Source organism: Planococcus citri, chromosome 3, assembly GCF_950023065.1.
Source record: "Planococcus citri chromosome 3, ihPlaCitr1.1, whole genome shotgun sequence".
In the NCBI taxonomy this organism is placed as follows: Eukaryota; Metazoa; Arthropoda; class Insecta; order Hemiptera; family Pseudococcidae; genus Planococcus; species Planococcus citri.
In genome coordinates, this window is record NC_088679.1 from 74,036,958 (window position 1) to 74,057,732 (window position 20,775).

At 36.6% G+C, this 20,775-nt stretch overlaps 1 long non-coding RNA gene across 1 annotated transcript in view; it reads right to left on the bottom strand.

Annotated features, from left to right (window-relative positions):
* Positions 1 to 12,672, bottom strand: part of LOC135839107 (uncharacterized) — a 52,829-nt gene extending 40,157 nt beyond the window's left edge. The window contains exon 1 of the long non-coding RNA XR_010557539.1: positions 12,204 to 12,672. This is a non-coding gene — a long non-coding RNA (uncharacterized LOC135839107). The remainder of the gene's footprint in view (positions 1 to 12,203) is intronic.
* Between the last annotated feature and the right edge of the window lie 8,103 nt (positions 12,673 to 20,775).

A 20,775-nucleotide genomic window follows, 5' to 3' on the forward strand; every position in this document is an offset into this window, starting at 1 on the left:
TTTTGTTGTTATCCGTTGGGTGTTTGTAAATCAGCGAGACCACGCCGTACAAGTTCGTGAGTGCGGCATGTGGTCTCACTTCAATGTCCAAGGTTCTTTTGATCGCAGTTTTCTTTATGGCCAGATCGAGTGGCGGCAGCCCGGCCAAAACCGAAGCAGCCGCTCCTGACACTGTAGAATATGCTGATATGATCTTCAGACAGTACAGTCTTTGGACCTTTACGAGTAGATCCTGGTTTTTCTTCAGGGTAAGACCGGAATGATGGGCAGCAGCCCCATAGTAGAACAAGGAGTTGATCAGGCCCATCGACATAATCCTACGAGCTTCATATCCGTAGCCGAAGGTTCTGCCGAATAGTCTGTTTATGATGTTTATCGCTTTCATCGCCTTGCTATGCATCGCTGCATAGTGGGCTACGAAGCTTAGTTGATTATCGAAAACTATGCCGAGGTACTTCATCTCATTTGACGGCCTTACTACCTGATTGTTAACCAGGATCTCGATGTTTGGTACGTTTTTCCTTGTGAACACTGTGAGTTGGGTTTTCGCTTCGTTCAGCTTTAGCCCGAGGGCTTCAAGCTTCCCGATTAACTGCTTTATGGCTTGGTAGATAGACGACCTTGAGAGGTCAGACATATGTGCCAATGACCTTAAGAATCCAGACAAGAAGATAGTTAGACGGCCTCAGAAAGCCACACCAACAGGTCAATGACCCTAAGAGACCAAACTAACTACTTTGGGAAATCAGTCATAGGGGTCAATGATCTCAACTACCTCGAGATGTCAGGTCGGTAGATAGGCGACCTTCAGAGGTCAAACACATGTGCCGATGACCTTGAGAATCCAGACAGGACGATAGTCAGACGACCTTAGAAAACCATACCAACAGGTCAATGACCCTAAGAGACCAGACAGATCGCTTTGGAAAATCAGTCATAGGGGTCAATGATCTCAACTACCTCAAAATGTCAGGTCGGTAGATAGGCGACCTTGAGAGGTCAGACACATGTGCCAATGATTTTAAGAATCCAGACGAGAAGATGGTCAGACGACCTTAGAAATCCATGCCAACAGGTCAATGACCCTAAAAGACCAGACAGACCACTTTGGAAAATCAGTCATAGAGGTCAATGATCTAAAAAATACCTCAAGATGTCAGGTCGGTAGATAGGCGACCTTGAGAGGTCAGACACATGTGCCAATGACCTGAAGAATCCAGATGAGAAGATGGTCAGACGACCTTAGAAATACATGCCAACAGGTCAATGACCCTTAGAGACTAGACAGGCCCCTTTGGCAAATCTGTCACATGGGTCAATGACCTCAAGATGTCAGGTCGGAGATAGACGACCTTGAGAGGTCAGATACATGTGTCAATGACCTTAAGAATCCCGACGAGAAGATGGTCAGATGACCTTAGAAAGACATACCAACAGGTCAATGACCCTAAGAGACTAGACAGACCACTTTGGCAAATCTGTCATATGGGTCAATGACCTCAAGATGGCAGGTCGGAGATAGACGACCTTGAGAGGTCAGATACATGTGTCAATGACCTTAAGAATCCCGACGAGAAGATGGTCAGATGACCTTAGAAAGACATACCAACAGGTTAATGACCCTAAGCTACCAGACAGACTACTTTGAGAAATCAGACATAGGGGTCAATGACCTCAACTACCTCATGATGTCAGGTCGGTAAATAGGCGATCTTGAGAGGTCAGACACATGTGCCAATGACCTTAAGAATCCAGACAGGAAGATAGTCAGACGACCTTAGAAAACCTTCACGACAGGTCAATGACCTCAAGTGACTGGTCAGATGTCAATTACTCAAGAGGTCAGGCAGAAATATAGATACGACCTTGAGAGGCCAAATTGACGTGTCATTGACCTTGAGAAGCCAGAATGCAGGCAAACAACCTTGAACCGTCATGCAGCCAGGCACTAAGACAACCTCGCCAGGTACATGGGTCAATATAACCATATCTTTCACCCTTAGAATCGTTCGAAAGTAGTTTCGAGCTATTTTGAGCAGTTCATGAAGCTTCCAGCAAACTCTTGGAAATTGAAATTTCCACAAAATTCAACACATAATTGAGTTGAAAGACTAAAATTAAGCTTATATCGTATTTTCGACATGCTGAGTTGGCTGGAAAAATTTTCGAGACCTTTTTAAGTCTCCAAAAAAGTTTTAAAAATTCCAGTTCTTTGAAAAAAAATCCCTAAAATTTGTCCAAATGAACTCAAGCAGTTGAAAAAATTTACTCTAGCCAGTTGTGGTAGTTGAGAAAAAACAACAAAGTGTACAGTTTATTTTTCCTATTTTTAAGATTCCTAGTCGACTGGAGATGATTTTTAGCCATTCTGGAGTTTTCAAATACTTTTTGGAAATTCCAGTTCTCCAAAAAATACCCGAAAATTTGTCTAATTATACACTTGACGATCAGTTAATACCTTCAGCAAACTTATCATGTCAAATTCAAGGCATTAAACTGAATTCCGTCTTTTTCAGTTGAAATAACTGAATTTTTGTAGAAGTTATAAGCGACCAGAAATCTGCTAGAGACTTCAAAAATCCGTTCAAAATGACTCGAAACCACATTCGATCGATTTTGAGAGTCAAAATCAGGGCATTGACCCAATTTTACCCGTCTACCTCGATCTAGTGAAATTTTGATTTATTGCTTTTTTGAGCCCAAGTTTGATGTTGAAAAATTTTCCAAAACTTGAGCTCTTGAAATCTGTCCAGAAAAGTATTATTGTACTCTCTTCCGTTCTAATTTCGTCCCATTCAATGATTTCTCCATTGGTTGGGATAAACACCCTTTTTCTCTAATCACTCTAACTTATCATTCTTCTGCATCAATCTACTTCCTGGCGCAGAATCCGCCACACCACTAGGTAAATCATGTTCGTACGTAAATTAACGCACATCAAAAGATCAATTCACATCTAAAAAGCTCTCGCTGTCGTCGCCTCGTCGCCGATGACGATCTCATCAAGGTCATCACGGCGTGAATTCCATTCTACCGCACATCGGACGCCCATTTCGTGCAAAATCGAATATCAGCTCGGCGGCAAAAAATTAACCATTATAATTAATCACCCCGTAAAGTTTTTTTTTTTCCTACGCTAATGATATAACAAACATTTAATGCCGTTAATGACGTCCTCTATGATCGATACGTTAATTAATTTAACCCACTCTGGTATATGACGAGGGAGAGAAAAAAAAAGAAGAAATAATGATATACGCGAAAATACCGCACATAAATTTTTTTCACTGTTCCAATTTCCAATTACTTTACCGAGTCGAGGCAAAATTTCAACCAGTTATTTAACATCGTGCAGCACTTTTTTTTCTAACCAGAGATACGTCGAAAAAAATCTACCACCGCAAATTTCACGCCTGTAAAACCACAATGACTCGATATTTTTTACCAATTCGCTAACCGATACCAGCGTATTTTTAGTCGACGATGAGACTCGATTTTAGATTATACCATTTCTTTCCCGTTTTTTCTAGCTATCTCTCTCTCCCTCATTTTGCGAGCATCGGATACGAGAGAAAAAACAAATTCATTTTTTTGCATTACGATGATAGGGAAGATGAGCAAGCAGAAGGAGGCAATCGTAATAAACTTTGCTTACTTTCCATAATAATTTATTTCTTTTCGATTTTCATTTTTCTCGATAATTTCACTGTCGCGGAAAAAGGTAAGTGGCGGTGTCCCTCATAAACTTTATAATTCGTCCATTCCATCCTTCCTCCGCTGCTTCGCTGCCTTTTGCAGACAAAAAGGAAATAAGTTACGCTAAGAGATTTTTAAATAATATTGAAATTAACTGACTTTTTCTTCTTTTTCAGATCCAAAAAAAAAAAAATGAAAAACTTTTCCCCTTTTGCTATAGTTTAGCGAGGCTGTAAAAAAATATATTTATCTTGAAGGGAGTATAATGAGAGGAGTCGATTGAGTAGGTAATGTTTCGAACTAAATTATGCGTCAAGTTTTACTATATTCTTTTCGCACCAGGTAACCCTATAGGCTATATGCAATGCCCAATGCAATTTATAACTTTTTCCATTATTGATGAAAGAAAATACGAGCGAAATTAACCGAAACATAGAGTAGATTTTATTAAAAGTGAAATCATATGTAGGTATCAGAGGGGTGGAGGGGGGGGGGTTGGAGCAGATGGGGATAAGTAGAGAAATAAATGTTTTTGGCATTGAAAGAAAACAATGTAATGCTATTTCAGGATGGTCATGGAAAGTTTTAAAAACAACTCGATGAGATTAAATCCAATCGTTTCTATCAAATAAGCTCGTTTAAAAGCCTTCGGGCTTTCAAATTAACATAAATAGTGAATAATTTGCAGTTTACCAAAATGCTAAAAATCGATTCACCATTATTCTTTTAAAACTCTTTTCTACTCGAGGTCGGAGTTCTCAGTGATATTGTATGTAGTATATCAGCAGCCATTTTATTGCAATACCTACCTATTTTCACTTTTTTCCAGCAGTTTACTTTACCACTCTTCATAATTTCAAAATATCTACTCAGGTTCATTTTTTTCCCAAAACATGAAAAGTTTTATTTTCATTTCATTTTTCTGCATTTTTTTTAAAACAGAGATTTTTGGATTGAAATTTTTAGCAAGACACTGTTTACAACATCTACATATTTCATAATCACAAAAAAAATCAAGACAATTTTTAAAATTTCTGAATTTTTTCTCAATATTTTTAGATTTTTAAAAACAGACCGAAAATCGAGAAATTGACTTGGATAGCTGAAATTTCAGTTCTAGCTTCTTAGGGTCATTGACCCATCTGACGGGTCTTTTAAGGTCAATAACCTGTCGGTATGGCTTTCCAATGCTGTAGGTATGTTTGCCTACCTGTCTTCTCAAGGTCATTGACCCATGTGTCTGGATTCTAAAGGCCATCTGCCTGCCATCTTAGGGACATTGACCTGTCTGTCTGGGTTCCTAAGATGATCTGTCTGCATGTCTGTTCTTTAAGGTCATTGACCTATGATTCTATCTTCTCAAGGTCGTCTGGATGACTTCTTAAGGTCGTTGACCCGTGTGCCTAGCCTCTCAGGGTCATTTTTATGCCTATCTGACCTCTCAAGGTCGGCTACCTGATTATTCACCCGTCTGTTTTGGTTTTCCCAGATGACATGTATGCCTATTTCGCCTCTTGAAGGTCATTGGCCCATGCTTCTGGCCTCTCAAGGTCGTATGTTAGGTTTCTTAAGGTCGTTGACCCGTTTGTCTAGCCTCTAAATGTCATTTTTCTGCCTATCTGACATCTTAAGGTCGGCTGTCTGATCATTCACATGTCTGTCTGGCCTCTTAAGGGTCATTGACCCATGCTTCTGGCTTTTCAAGGTCGTCTGTTAGGCTTCTTAGGGTCGTTGACCCGTTTATCTAGCTTCTAAATGTCATTTTTCTGCCTATCTGACATTTCAAGGTCGGCTGCCTGATCATTCACATGTCTGGCTGGCCTCTTAAAGGTCATTGACCCATGATTCTGGCTTCTCAAGGTCATCTGGCTGACTTCTTAAGGTCATTGACCCATGTGTCTAGCATCTCAATGTCATTTTTCTGCCTATCTGACATCTTAAGGTTGGTTGCCTGATCATTCACCGGTCTTTTTGGCCTCTTAAAGGTCATTGACCCATACTTCTGGCTTTCCAAGGTCGTCTGTTTGGCTTCTTAAGGCCGTTGACCCATGTGTCTAGACTTTCAAGGTCATTTTTCTGCTTATCTGACCTCTTAAGGTCGGCTGCCTGATCAGTCACCTGTCTGTCTGGTTTCCCCAGATGACCTGTCTGCCTGTTTGGCCTCCTTAAGGTCATTGACCCGTCAGTATGGCCTCTCAAGGTCGTCTGTCTGTCAAGCCTCTTTAACACACCATCGGTTTCACTCGAGCCCCAACGAGGAGGGATTGGAGAGGAGGGGCTCCATTCATTTTCCCCAATGTTTAGTGGTGGTCAGTAATATTTTTTCATCGTTTTAAAACTGGTTAAAATTTGATACAGAAACATTCATAAAAGTTTTTAAAAGTTCAATCTTTCAGTTGAAAATTTTATAATGAAGACCCAATTTTCAAGAAGATGCTGTAAGCGCGAAGCTAATAAAAAAATTCCAAAAATTGCCACAGACGTTACTTTTGATACCTACTTTTTCGAAGAATTTTGTTTTTGAGATGAGGATTTCTAAGAATAAAGTGGCCACCCTCTTCCAATTTGGGTAAAAATTCAAAATCCCCCCCTCCCCCCAAAATGAAATGGAAAGTTAGATGAATTGAACGACATATTTTTGAAGGTGCTGGACATGAATATTACTTCAGAAGAGAGATAAGTATCCAAACTGCAGATAAATTTCAGATGCTGAAGTGCATTTTTGAATTTTTCTGAATTATTAAAAGTAAAATTTGAGCTCAAAGCATGAAAAAAATCAAAATTTTGCCAAATTGTCCTATAAAGCTCAAATTTTGTTGATGAATACCCTATTTCTGACCTCTCAAATGGATTATAAATGAGTTCGAACTAATTTGAGCAGTTCTGGAGTCTCCAGTAGATTTTCTAAAGTTGAAATTTCCATAAAAATTTCACCAAATACAACCTAATTTCAACGTGCTGAGTTAAAAGTGTTTTCAAGCGATTTCGAGGCTCCAGCAACAATTTGGAAATTCCAAATTTCCAAAAAAAAAAAAAAGGAATAAAATGTAACGAAATTAATTTTAAATGACGTGTGATCGGTCAATTAACTAATAATTTGATCAGATTTCCTGGTGTTTTTTGGGGAACTGGAATTTCTAAAATGTCACTGGAGGCCGGCCAAAAATCTCTTGGAGGCTCCGGAACTGCTCCAAAAACGGTTCAAAGCCATTTCTAATTGATTTAGGGGACTGAAAATAAGGTTTATCTAAGATTAAAAAGTTTCATTTTCAAAATTATCGCACATTTAACGACCCTATGCAAGCTTTTTTCTTCAAAACACTATTGAATTGTTCATTAACTGACAAATAATCCTCAACGAAACAAACTTCGAACCTTTTCCTGTGAAAAAAAGTACAAACTCACCAACGAACGTTGCATTTAACTACCACACATCGTAGGTATATAACCATAAATAACCACACCATGGCAAATAAATCCACATCGCAGCCTTCATCACCATTCATATTTACCATATAGGTATAGGAGATTGATAAAGAGGATGACTTCTCGCGACAGCATGGAAAAAGGTACTCGTATACAAACAGCAGCCGACGACGAACGGAATTTTCACCAAGGTCTGAGCAGCGTCTCTTTTCGCGGTGACGAAAGGTACACATTAGCTATCCTACGTACGTATTCGAGGGTGAACGACTGAAGGCTACCGGGGTACAGGAGGGTTCTCCAGGACACACGTAATGTAGTGCGAACGTATATCCTTTGCGTGCGAAACGTTTATTTATACAGGATGTTTAATAAATTCTAATCGTTTAGGAAGGAAAATGTAAATAAATGTTGAAGACGTTCCGTTCATCGTTTGCCGGAGCTTGGAGCTGTAAGCTCGAGGCGCGCAAAGAGAACTGTTATTTGCGGAATTTCGCAAATTGATTATGTTATACCTCTTCATCCCCCCTATCCACAGTTCCCCAGCCATTGCTGTTGCTGTAGCTGTTGCCATCTTCGTATACGCATTCCACCGAAGAATTCGTTAACTTTGTCAATTTTATTCCCTGAGTAAAAACAGGTGCGTAGGTTGCTCGTCGAGCCCTGAGGTAAAAAAATTCTCCAGCACTTTGACAAGGTAGGTACCTAATAAGTACACATAGATGAGCTAAGTAATAGGTAGTTAAGTATTACCTACATTTATAAAGGCAGCCTATTCCCAGGCCGAAGCTGTTTGTTCCCCATCCTCGAACTCGTCTCGTCTCTCGGTAGGTAGGTAAGGTATCTTATGGGGTAGGTATATTATGCGGGAAAATTCAAAGCCCACGATGCGTTCGAATAATATAAACCTTGTCCTTGGCTGAGTTATACTAAACTTCAAAAAGTTTTACAGCATTTTGATGAATTTACGAATACCGAATTTTATGCTACGACGTCGAGTCGCGAGTCGAACCGAGCCACTTTTCAAATTATACGTCAGTCACGTGGATTACGTTTTTCAAAAGTGTAGAGAAAAATTTCACGTATTCGCGTAGTACGTAGTAATTTTACACGACGAGGAATTATTCAAACGCGTGCCTTGATATCTCTTTACACGACGACGCGATGCGACGTTAACTACCTACGTATATATTTTGCCAGCGTATTCGAAAATGGGTGCAAGTTTATTCGGAACTCTTTTAATTACAAATTTCATCAAATTTTAGCTCATTTTTTTCTTTCTTTTTTTTTTGGCTACGAACAATTCTTGTCGAGAAAATTTTTAATGTGGAAAAAAAGTCCTCGTGCGAGTATTTTTTCATCACACGTTGTTCTTCGAAAGTCATTTTGATACTAAAAATGATAATTTTAACGTGTATCGAAGACCTTTTTCACAGAAGTGAGTAAAAAACACGCACGCAAAGGCAAATTAATAATAACTTTTAACAGCCACCAGAAAATAACATGATACCTCTACCAAGAGATACACTGTATATTTTACGATGTAAAAAATGATACCCAATTATGCCATAGAGAGGCCACATAATGAGCAATTTTTTCACTTTTAATCACGAGCCAATTTTTTTAACTGTGGGAGATATGATACCAATAATAACTGGTGACCGGAGCCAAAAACATTTTATGGGCTAGTACTGAACACTCCCTTCAATCCGAGTACATGTTATTGTGTATTTTAGCTAATCAGTTGCACGATGGAACGATATATGAGTCCCTCAAGGGTGATTTTTGGGCAAATGTAGTTCAAGAATGGTTATGCAGGAGTTATCAAGTCAGGGGCCCAAAAAATTCATATAAAAAACGACTCGAAAAATAGGGAGCAGACGAATTTTGATTTTTTGAAGAGTCCCTACAATTTCGAGTAAAAATGAAGAATTAGTTATTCGAAAGAGACCTTTTCCAGGCTTCCAATCAATCAAAATGGGTTAAAAGGCCATAAGTAGATACCTATATAAGTATAGGGTGAATTTGCGTGGTCTAAAAAGGGGATGGATTGAAATTAGCATAAAATTAGATGTCATATTCACGTTGGGGGGGGGGGGTCGATTCATACGAAAACGATACAAATATTATGAAAATAGCTCATCAATTACTATAGCGAAAATTGAGGTGGGGGCAGAGGCACTGGAAGGGTTTGGACGAGAGTTTAGGCGTCATATTCGTGTTCAGCCGGGGGGAGGGGGGTCGATTCATATGAAAGCAATGCTTCGTTTACCAAAATCAATCATTTACATCAGAAACCTTTTTACCCCCCCCCCTCTGTAAGTTTTTCCAATTTTTGATCATGGCCCACCTCGAATTTTTTTCGTTGAAAAAAATATTTATGTTTTTTAAGGGTCAAAAACGTACTTGAAAATACTATTCTCATTCTTGTGCCGAATCATGGTCATATCGCTGAAGCAGATAAACAAAGCTAAAAAAAAAACTCCATTTCGAGGGGAAAATATGTGTTAGGGAGGGGGGTGAAAATTGTCATGGGAATACCTCTAGTATACCTCTAGTATACCTATAGATGTCTACAACGTACCTACTAAAAAATTGAGGAAATCGGCTCACATGGAGCTGAAAAAATGAATTTTATAATACATTTAGAAAAGGGAGAATATCTGAAAAATGGAAGGTTATGGGGGGAGGGTCTGAAACTTTCCTGATGGAGCGAGGGTGCTCAATGGTACCCACCATCCATGCAAATATAAACCCTGAAACTCTTGGGGGCAAATTCACCCCACTTGTACACGTTTGGCCTTACGTGAGAAATTCAAATATTTCAACGAAAATGTTTTTGAGCATTTTTAAAGAATTTCGAGCCCAAAACTGGTTTTTAAAAAATGTTTTTTCGAACGTTTTTGAAGAATTTTGAGCCCAAAGATAAGGAGCAATGCCATCCATCAAATTGAAAAAAATGTGGGAAAATGGAAATTTCCCATTAAAATTATTTCGAGTACTTTTTGAACAATTTTGACCTTAAGATTGGGTTATGAATTCCGAGGCCTTTGAAAAAAGAGTCGTGAATCATCAAAAATAGGTTAAAAACTACAGAAAATCAAACACGTACCTGTTTCAAAACTTTTTTGGGGGGAATTTTCGAAGATTTTAAAACCCAAACTTTGGTTAATGATATGATTTTTCAGAATTTAGACAAAATGCTATGCTCCCTATCAAAATTGGTTGCAATCTCGGAAGAAAATCTAAAACTTTCATCAAACATTTTTTTTTCATCGTTTTTGAAAAATTATCACGTTTATTTGGTATTGGAAATGCTTTGGAATCTTGTTACAAATTATAAAATCAAGTAATATAACATCCCATTCAAAAAAAACTCCTAAAATTACAATGTCAATAACTTGGTGGAAAATCACACAAATAAATGAAATACTTTTTGACAGAAATTATTGACATCCTCTTAAAATTTCGTCTCATTTCGATAGGTCACATCACATGGGGAACTTTTCTTTTCAATCCTGAAAATCATGGCCCAATTTTGGCCCAAAAATCCTTCAAAATTGCTCATTAAACATTTTCGTCGAAATATAGACGAATTCTTTGCGAAATTTCAACATTTATTGTGATAGATTGCACGACACTTTTTCTTGAGAATTCCCAGGATTATGAGCCAGGCCAACAAGCATTTTCATTGAAATACATATCTAAACTTTGAAAATTATCTCTCTTGAAGAACAATTACCGGAGAAATTGACTCAATTTTGGGCTCAGAATTCTTCAAAAGTGCAAAAAAAAATTTTGATGGAAATTTTACCCCATTTTAATGGATTGAATGACCCCATTTTTAAATTTTCCGAAAGTCAAAACCCCATTTAGAAGTTGAAATTCTTCAAAAAAAAGCTTATAAACCTTTTCCTCGAACTATTTGAATTTTTCGAACATTTCAACTTATTTCAATACGTTGTAAGGTCATTTTTCAAATACATAGTTATTCAGAAAATCGATTCAATTTTCAGCTAGAAATAATTGTTCAAAAATGTACAAAAAAAAAACATTTTAATCGAAACATTAATTTGGATTCTTTGCAAAGTATTAATCGATTTTGATAAGTACGTCTCATATCAATTTTCAAAATTCACAAAAGTCGTGACTCCATTTTGGTGCCTAGGTACCTTATCGAAATTCTTGAAATTGTTCTAAAAACGTTTTCGTCGAAATATTTGCATTTTTCACAGAATTTCAACCGATTTAAACAGTTTGCATGATTGTAACTTTTGAAAAAATTCCTAAAAAATCACGACCGAATCCTGCGTTGAATAATCTTGAAAAATTCTCAATAACAATAAAAAATCTTTTTGAAATACATACTTGAATTTTTCGCAAAATTGTAATCCATTTTGATTGGACGCTAGACCTCCTTCCGTAAAAACTCATTTTTAATCGATTTTAATTTGAGAGGGGGGAGGTGGATTGTTTCAAAATTCAACTGCGCCCTATTGTGCTAGCTGTTTTTTTTTTGTGGTGAAATTTGGTTCCATTGACGTGAAGCAAACTTCTTTATGCAAATTTTAGGATTTTTTTGGGTCTACGACTTAATGCTGACATATGTGTAACAAATTTTGAGCCAAATTTTCAACAAAAAAAAAAAAAATCACATTTAAGGGGCACTAGGATTCCATTATGCTGTTGGCCAGCTTGAGTAAATATACATTTGGAGTGAAGGGACTGGGGAGAGTCCAGAACAAACTACATACGTAGGTATGTACATACGTATACAAATCCATTAAATAAATATTGTGTCTGAGCAATCACCTTAAATAGGGGGTTGAGTGTAGCAAATGTTACTGATCATGATCGAACGTGGTTCAGATTCGAATCAAAATCAAACTTGAACGTAAACTGGACGGAACTGACTCTAACAAGAGAATCCGTCAAAATGTCTTAGTAAATGACCAAAACTAACAATAAGACTACCTACCTACCTAACAATTCGTATTTTATTCGTACCAAATTATGACCTAACCAGTCACCAAATACACTAAAATGATACCACATTTAAGTAAAATATTGAAGAAAACACTCACCAGACCAGACATCAAAATTGATACCTGGAAAAACTCCTCAACACCTTCATTCTCGGAACCGAACCATACCTACACCTTAATTTACCGCACGAAGCCGTAAATACGAGTAAATCAACGCGAATTTTTCGCCCAACCCTCGAAAAATCGCGAAAAATTTCACACAAACGGTTCGCGAATGAAATTTAGACAAAACTACGACGGCATTTGATTCGATCATCGAAAAAAAAAAAAAAAAACTTCAAAAATCCACGAGCCAAGAACCGGAGAAGTCATACAAGAAGGTTTCGTATTCGTACACTTCTCGACGTGTACGCTTTCTCGAAACAACAACATTTCACGATGCGATTTCTTCTACGAAGTACGAATTTCGATAATGATCAACCTCAACCGAGAACTACAAGTACGATTAGTTACGGACATGAAATTGAAATGAAATAATATTTGCGAACGAAAAACCCACACATTGTTCGGGACGCCTTATCTTATCGCTCTAGCTGATGAGGATCGAAGATAAGAACTTTGATGCACTAAACCAACGATTCGTATTTCGTGAAAGGTAGAATGATGTGAAACAGGAATTCGAAAATTGATTGAAAATGAACGAGATTTAACATGACACTAGAATTCATTTTACTCAAATATTAAAATTCTATTTCGTATCTAGACCTAGAAGTTTGAGTGGAATCTCAAAAAATTTTCTATTTCATTAAAATTTACCGATGTAGGGTCACGGGTGGTTAGTTGTCAAAAAAAAATGTTTTTTGAGGTTTCTGAAGCCATTTATGAATATTTCTTTGCGGTTTTGGGCTCATTTGAAAGCTTGATTCTTTGCGCAAGTTTTCTTTTTTTAAAATTGAATTTTGGTTCATGTGATGAATAGTTAATGGTGGATTTAGCGAGGAACTTTTTTGTGACAACTAACAACCACCCCTGTTGTAAGTTGTCAAACACGCATTCACTATTGATAAAAAAAACTTACAATTCAATTTTCGAAAATTTTCAAAAAGAAAACACGTGAGAAGGACTTAACTTTTAGATAAACCCAAAAACTTGAAAAAATATCCATGAATGACTTAAAAATTGACTGGTCATTCTTTGAATTTTTTTTGCATAGGTAAATCGATCAATTTCAACTTTTTATTCGTTTTATAGAATGAAATGCAGAAAAAAAATAATTCAATAATGCAATAGATAATTTTCTGAAAATATTTTTCCACTTTGATGCATATTTTGGTAAACTGTCTCATTGACAACTAACAATATTCCCTTTTTTGACAACTAACAACTTCTCGTTTTTCATCTTTGTACCGAAAAATTTTATTCATTTTGAAATTTTTTGTAAATGAACATGTGATTACTGATTACTGAATCCGTGATAAAATTTCCTTTAAATTGATGTATAATTTATTTACTTTTGACAAATTTTTGATGTTTAAAAACGAAAAGTTCCAATTTAACACGTGTAACTTCGCCCCTGTAAAATCACTTTTTTCAAAACTGTATCCCCAAATAAAAAGCTATGTTGCCAATTTTGCATGTTGGAACATCAGTAGGTATAGCATGAAGTTATTATGAAGGTTTCGTGTGGATAGCGTTCATGTATCCTTTTAAAAACGCAATTTGACAACTAACAATTATTGACAACTAACCACCCGTGACCCTACGTCTTATACCTTATTGATCCAGAATATTTTTAGATACATATATTTATGAACTTTGGCATGAAAAGAAGAAGTTTTCGGTACATTTTTTTTGACTTTTCTGCCTTCGAAAATGATTTTTGAAATTTAAAAAATATCTTCCATACTGGCAAATTACGAGTTGAGAAAAATTCTTGCAAATATTTCTCTCAGAGACCATTCTAAGAATTTTTTTCAGCTACACAGAATACCTACAAGAATCTAAAAATTATTATGACCAATCCTCCCACCCCCCTCTAACTAAAAAACCATAATCTGCTCAATAGAAAATTGAAATATTTTGAATAATTTAGCTGAATTTAAACCTCCAACTCCGAACCAGTCTTCGAACGATTTTTGCCCAAGTCGTGATAACCTGCGCTCAAAACTTGATTTCACTGAAACGTGCATATTCTGGAAATTGAAAAGGCAGTTTTTACAAAATTTGACATTTCTGACCAAAATTTTTGATTCAATTTTTTAAAACAAACAAAAAATGTCTTTTTGTAAAATAGCCCACTTTTACATAGGTACTTACATGATTTTCTCTATTAGTGCCTTTTTCGATATTTGGCGAATTTTCAAAAATCAAATTTTGGCCAAAATGTGAGAAAAAATCAAAATTTTACCAAATTGACCTAGAAAGCTGAAATTTGGGATATAGCCTATTTTCGACCTGTCAAATCGATTGGAAACGGTTTCAAACTGTTTTGAGCAGTTCTGGAGGCTCCAGAAGATTTTTGAAACTCGAAATTCCCACAAAATTTCATCAAAGGGAGTTGGAAGGCCGAAATGAATTCTGCAAACTAATTTCAATACGCTATGAAGTCGACTGCAGGTGAATTTCAAGTCGTTTTGGAGCCTTCAGTGATTTTTTTGAAAATTACTGGAGGCTCCAGTAGATTTTTGAAACTCGAAATGCCCACAAAATTTCATCAAATGGGGTTAGCAAGCCGAAATTAACTCTGCAAATTAATTTCAATTCAATAATATGAAGTCAACTACATGGTGGTTTCAAGTGGTTTTGAAGCTTCCAGCTACTTTTTGGAAAGGAGGAGTTCCGATAAGGCCACTTTTTAGCCCCAGCCCAGTTATCGATCGACCACTCTTAAAATGTTGTAATAAATGTCCCAAATACGAATCCGCAGTTAGTTAACCCAAAACGACCATTTTTTTGGGCTCCAGGGGTTCCCAAAGTTGTGAATAAAAAAATGATTTTTAGAACCACTGAGTATTATTTTCAAAAACTTTTTTGGCGTAAGATATCTGTTTGAAGCCGATAAACGTTATGCGAGGTGATTTCCCCATTTTCGACCGTCGGGGACAAGAATTGGGGGTTTATAATTTTTTGAAAATTTTGGAACCACCATTTTGAACTTACCCCTTTGAACCTCCCTAAAAAGCTTTTTACAGTTTATTAGTATCTGAAAGACTTCCATTCTACCGAATTTTTAGCTCAATAAAATTTTGCGCTGGTACTCAAAAATCCAATTTTCCAATTTTTCGTAATTTCGATATTTTGGGAATCCCTGGAAAGCTATAAACCAGCGATTTACGCCAAACGTAATGTTTTGAGGTATATATTCGATTATATAGATGAAAAAGTTCAATTAAGCTCCACCTAAATTCGTAATTTTGAACCCTTTTTTTTTAGAACCCCCCACTTCAGGCACCCCTAAAAAAGTTATTTAAGCACATTTTTTCAAATAAATTGAAGAATTTACATTTGAACCATACTGGCAAGTGGTCGATAGTTTTTCATTTGATTTTTCCTGTAACTTTGGAAATTGAGCTTTTTTGGGCCAAATTCTGAGATTTTACTCTTAGAAAAAACGCCAGAATCACTTTTTCACGATTTCAACGAAGTAAAATCTCAGAATTTGGCCCAAAAAAGCTAAATTTTGAAAGTTACAGGAAAAATCAAATGAAAAATTATCGAGCACTTGCCAGTATGGTTCAAATGTAAATTCTTCAATTTATTTTAAAAAATGCGCTGGAATCTCCAGTAATTTTCAAAAACTCCTGGAGCCTCCAAAACGGCTTGAAATTTAGCTGCAGTCGACTTCCTAGCGTATTGAAATTAGTTTGCAGAATTCATTTCGGCCTTCCAACTTCATTTCATGAAATTTTGTGGAAATTTCGAGTTTTAAAAATCTACTGGAGGCTCCAGTAATTTTCAAAAAATTGCTGGAGCCTCCAAAATGGCTTAAAATTTACCTGCAGTCGACTTCATAGCGTATTGATATTAGTTTGCAGAATTCATTTTGGCCTTCGAACTCCATTTAATGACATTTTGTGGGAATTTCGAGTTTCAAAAATCTGCTGGAGGCTTCAGAATTGCTCAAAACAGTTTGAAACAGTTTCCAATCGATTTGGCAGGTCGAAAATAGGCTATATCCCAAATTTCAGCTTTCCTAGGTCAATTTGGTAAAATTTTGATTTTTTCTCATATTTTGGCCAAAATTTGATTTTTGAAAATTCGCCAAAAATCAAAAAAGGCACTTTAGCACTTGAAATTTTGACAGGTGATGAATTCTTGCCTGCTTTTTCGATCTACCTTTGTACGGTTTAAAAAATATTATGCTAGTCCTATGTTGGAACGCAAAATCTGCGTTTTCGGCTGACCTGTCAATCAAAATGGCCGCCATTTTGTAAGTAGGGCCACTTTTTTTTTGAGGGCACCGGCTAGCAATATCTCCTAGGACTCCCTCTTTATGAAAAACAAGCAAAATGACCCGCCCTTCGGGCAGGGAATAAATCTCACAAAATACCATATACTCGTAGTTACTGAGAAATTTTAAAAAAATGATAATTTTTGACATTTTTGTCATTTTTTGGCTACACTGTTAAATTTGTGATTTCATCCTAAGGTCCATTTCTCCTGGACGAATCCCGAATTTGGATGGCATTTTTGAAAATCCAAAGTCCAGTGGACCATATCTACCTTCCAACTTGAGTCTATGGTTAAAATTGGAAACTGTGCGATTCGAATCGCAGAAATGAATCGCGAATCAATTTTGAATCGGATTCATTTCAGAATCAGACTCTGAATCATACTTATTCAAAACAAAAGTGAATCGTTGCAGTTGAATCGCAGCATCGCGATTACATTTTTTTCATCAATTTACCCATCTTTCCAATCGGTGGGTTCAAGTCATGTTGTAGCCTACATCGATTTTTTTTTAATTTTTAGATCTTTCAGCAGATTTTTGAAATTTGAAATTCCCACAAAATTTTATCAAATGGATTTAGAAAGCCAAAATTCAATCTGTAAACTAATTTCTGACCCTATGTAATCTAGTGCAAGTGCTTCCAACTCGTTTTGAAGCTTCTAGTTACTGTTTGGTCCTTCAAGGTCGACATACACGAAACTTAGGGTAGGGGATAAGCTATATTGATTATAGACATCCCTCCCCAAATTTGTTAAATCTTGAAAACGTTCTGGCCGATTCGACAAAATCGTTAAGTTTTGTAAATTTTTAGTCTTAATGAAGGGATTTATTTACCAGAAAAAAAATGTTTTTTTACTTCTCGAAATACAAAATTTTGAGAGCTTTTGCCCTAAACTTGATTGGGTCGTTTTGCTTATGTTTTTTAAAACTGAAATTTCTGCAAAAAATCACTCAAATTTTCAAGTTTTTAAGCCAAAAAATCGAATTCTTCCCATAAAAAAAACATCGTTCTCTCAATCTCAATTATCAAAATGAAAATGTTCAAAAGATTTTGCCCTCGCTATTCCTGGCTCAATTTGTTTGATTATTAGATTTTTATTTACAAAATGAAAATGAAAATTTTTTATAAGTCATAATAGACTATGAATATAACCTAATTACCCACATAGATGTATCAAGTATCAATTTTTAGTTATAATAAAAGGATTAAATTGCCGACTTTTTTTGAACTTGAAGCACATTTTTGGCTCAGGCCTATTCGTTTTTTTGTTGTTTTTTTTTTTCAAAATCAAACTTTCTAAAAAATAATATAGTATTTATTCAAATTCAAAAAAATGGATAAATGAACTTCTCACATAGAACTTTTTTTACTTCTCGAATTACAAAATTCTGAGAGCATTTACTTACTTACTCTCACTTCGTTTGGGTATTTTTGCTTTGGTTGCTTAGAACTGAAATTCTACAATAAATCACTTAAATTTTGAAATTTTCATGCCAAAAAATCAAATTCTTCCCATAAAAAAAAATTCGTTCTTTCAATTATCAAAATTAATATTTTTAAATTCCATCTTGCATCTTTTCTGCCATGTATAGTGGTGCACCTATACGTAAGATGAGGGCAAGATTACCATTTTACCTACATCAAGGCAACTTGGTAATTTTTGATTCAAAATTCCCTGGATTTAAATTGATTTTACACTGGACATTCAAACAAATTGAACCATTCTGGATATATTTATCAAATTTCTTGTATTTGAACTGATTTTATGCAAGGTGCAAACATTTTAAGTTGACAATTTAAAAAAAATCTAACCATTTTGGATACATTTCTCGTTTTCAAACTAATTGACCAAGTGAAAAAAAATTGAAGTTGAAAAGATACATATGATTGGCCAATGAGTTCACCCATACTTTTCGAGTTTCTTCAGGAATAGATCCACCTTCGATCGATCTCATTCTCTGAGACTTAAAAATTGAAGCTTTGATGATTTTGTAAAATGCTTAGCAAATAGGAAATATTCGACTGTGAAATGAAAGCTCTTGATGACGTCATCTTTGTGACGTCATCAAAACTTTGAAGCTTAATTAGAGCTTTTTAAGGCCTCTAATCGCGAAAAAAATTTCAGTACAACCATCTGCGCATCACGCTGAACATTTTGAGTATTTTTTCAAAATTTTCCGTCCAGCCGTTTTGCAGTGATGGCGTGACAAAGAAAACACCGTTTCAATTTATTAAGTAGATAGTTGTCCCGGAGGATCGGCAGGTGGTGCTACTGATCCTTTTACACCCCCCCCCCCCACAAAAAAAATGCAAAATTCTCTCTCCACACAATTCATAACATCGAACAACCGACTACGTCGAAATAGGGTTCATTTCGAGACATTTGGTCGTATCGTGCCGTACCTATCGCAATTCAACGTGGAAAAGGTGTCGGTATATAAATTTTTTACCCTCGTTCTTTAATTTCGAGGAGCAAATCCTGTACACAATCTGGTACTGGGTCGGACGGTGCGGGAAGTGGGCACGATTGTCTAAACGAGCATCATTACAAAACGCAAACGCGCCGCTTCTTCGTCGAGGTAGGTAGGTAGGTACCTACGTATAATATGATTAAGCGTATTTATACAAAGAAGAAAATAGCATCATCTGCGTAGAAATTTTTAACCGTCGCTGTTTACCTCTCTATCCTCTTTTACCTTCTCCCAACCACTTTTCGCCGCAGCATGATGATGATGATGCTGATGAAGGTATTGTATAAGTACGATGAATAAAGAGAGACGATGAGTAGCGGTCCTCCCCCCCCCCCCCCCGGTCGTCCGTTCCTCCACGATATAGTCAGACGAGAAAGAAACAAGAGACAGAGGAAAAGTACTCTATGACGTTTTTCTGTGCGCCGGTTATCTTTTTATACTCGGTATGTAGCTCTTAAAAAGCCGACCATTTGCTGGAAATAGCCTTAACGCGGCTTGTACAAAAGATATTGCGGTAGTATATAGCGAAAGCTCCAGTCTGCAGGGCTGGGCGAAGACCGAAGAGGTACGACGAAAGTCTCTTTGATGTGAATGCGGTGCGGTATATTTATACGTGGTGGGTAGCGGTACTGTGTGCTTAAAAAGCTGACGGTTTTCGCTTATTTTTCAACTTAGTCTTCGATGCCATTGCCAGCCCTTTCTCAATCCGAGGACGAAAACCATCATTTTTGACGAGGCATGGGCTTGGGCAACAACACCACAGACGACGATTCGACCGCAGCAACGAGGAAACATGTTGCAATTCTAGTCGAGTATCGTACACAGTACAAGTTAAAAAGAGTATCAAACAAAAAAAAACCTCGTGTAGTAGGTATTTTTTGGTTAAAAATTCATTTTTTTGCCTTCAGTCGAGGTGGTTTTTTCCTTTTAATGTTGTTGCGGTGCGGTACAATGCGCCTAGTTCGCGTATAATTAATTATGTCGTTAATTTGTTCCTCTTTTTTTTTCCTTCTTCGTTCTTCTTTACTGTATATATATAGAGTCTACTTTCACGTTCTAATAAGAACGATAAAAATTTTAATTGAAAGCTTTTCCTTATAATAAAAAATAAAACAGAGAAGAATATTAAAAGAGATAAAGAAGAAACCCGTGAGTTGCATTTGGAGTAGAAGAAGAAGGCGTTGTAGGGTGGGGGAAAAAAATGAGAAAATTACTAAATATAACCGAAGGCGGGAAATTCGCCTCGAGATAGGAAGTCATTTTGTTTTCGAATTAGACGTCGCGTTTCGAAATTGTCGTAAATTTTGACAAAATTTTATCTCTATAACGCGAGCTTTTTCTCACCACACAGAGCGTCGTCGTCATCGTCGTCGTATCTCTATACTTGGTTGGTAAGTATGGTTTGTATTATTTTTATTCTATGCTGTTGTGTGGTGACAGCGAATAATTATAATAGTTTGTTTTTTCACCCAGTTCAAGAGTAGGTAGAGGTACCCAATCGTCCATTCATCGTTCGTCAGGTCTCGCTCTTTATTATGCGGATTTTTTCACCCCCCCTCCTTCCATCTTTGTTCGTATAGAGAGCTGGGTTTTGGATTGGATTTTTTTTACGGTTGCTGAATACCCACGTTCGTAGTGTGAAAAAAAAAGGTGATGCGTATAAAAGTCGTGTTTTCACTATATCAAGTGTTTTTATTCGATATCGCGCAAAAATAGCGTATAAAAGTCAGCCAAAGCTTTGCCGCGTGC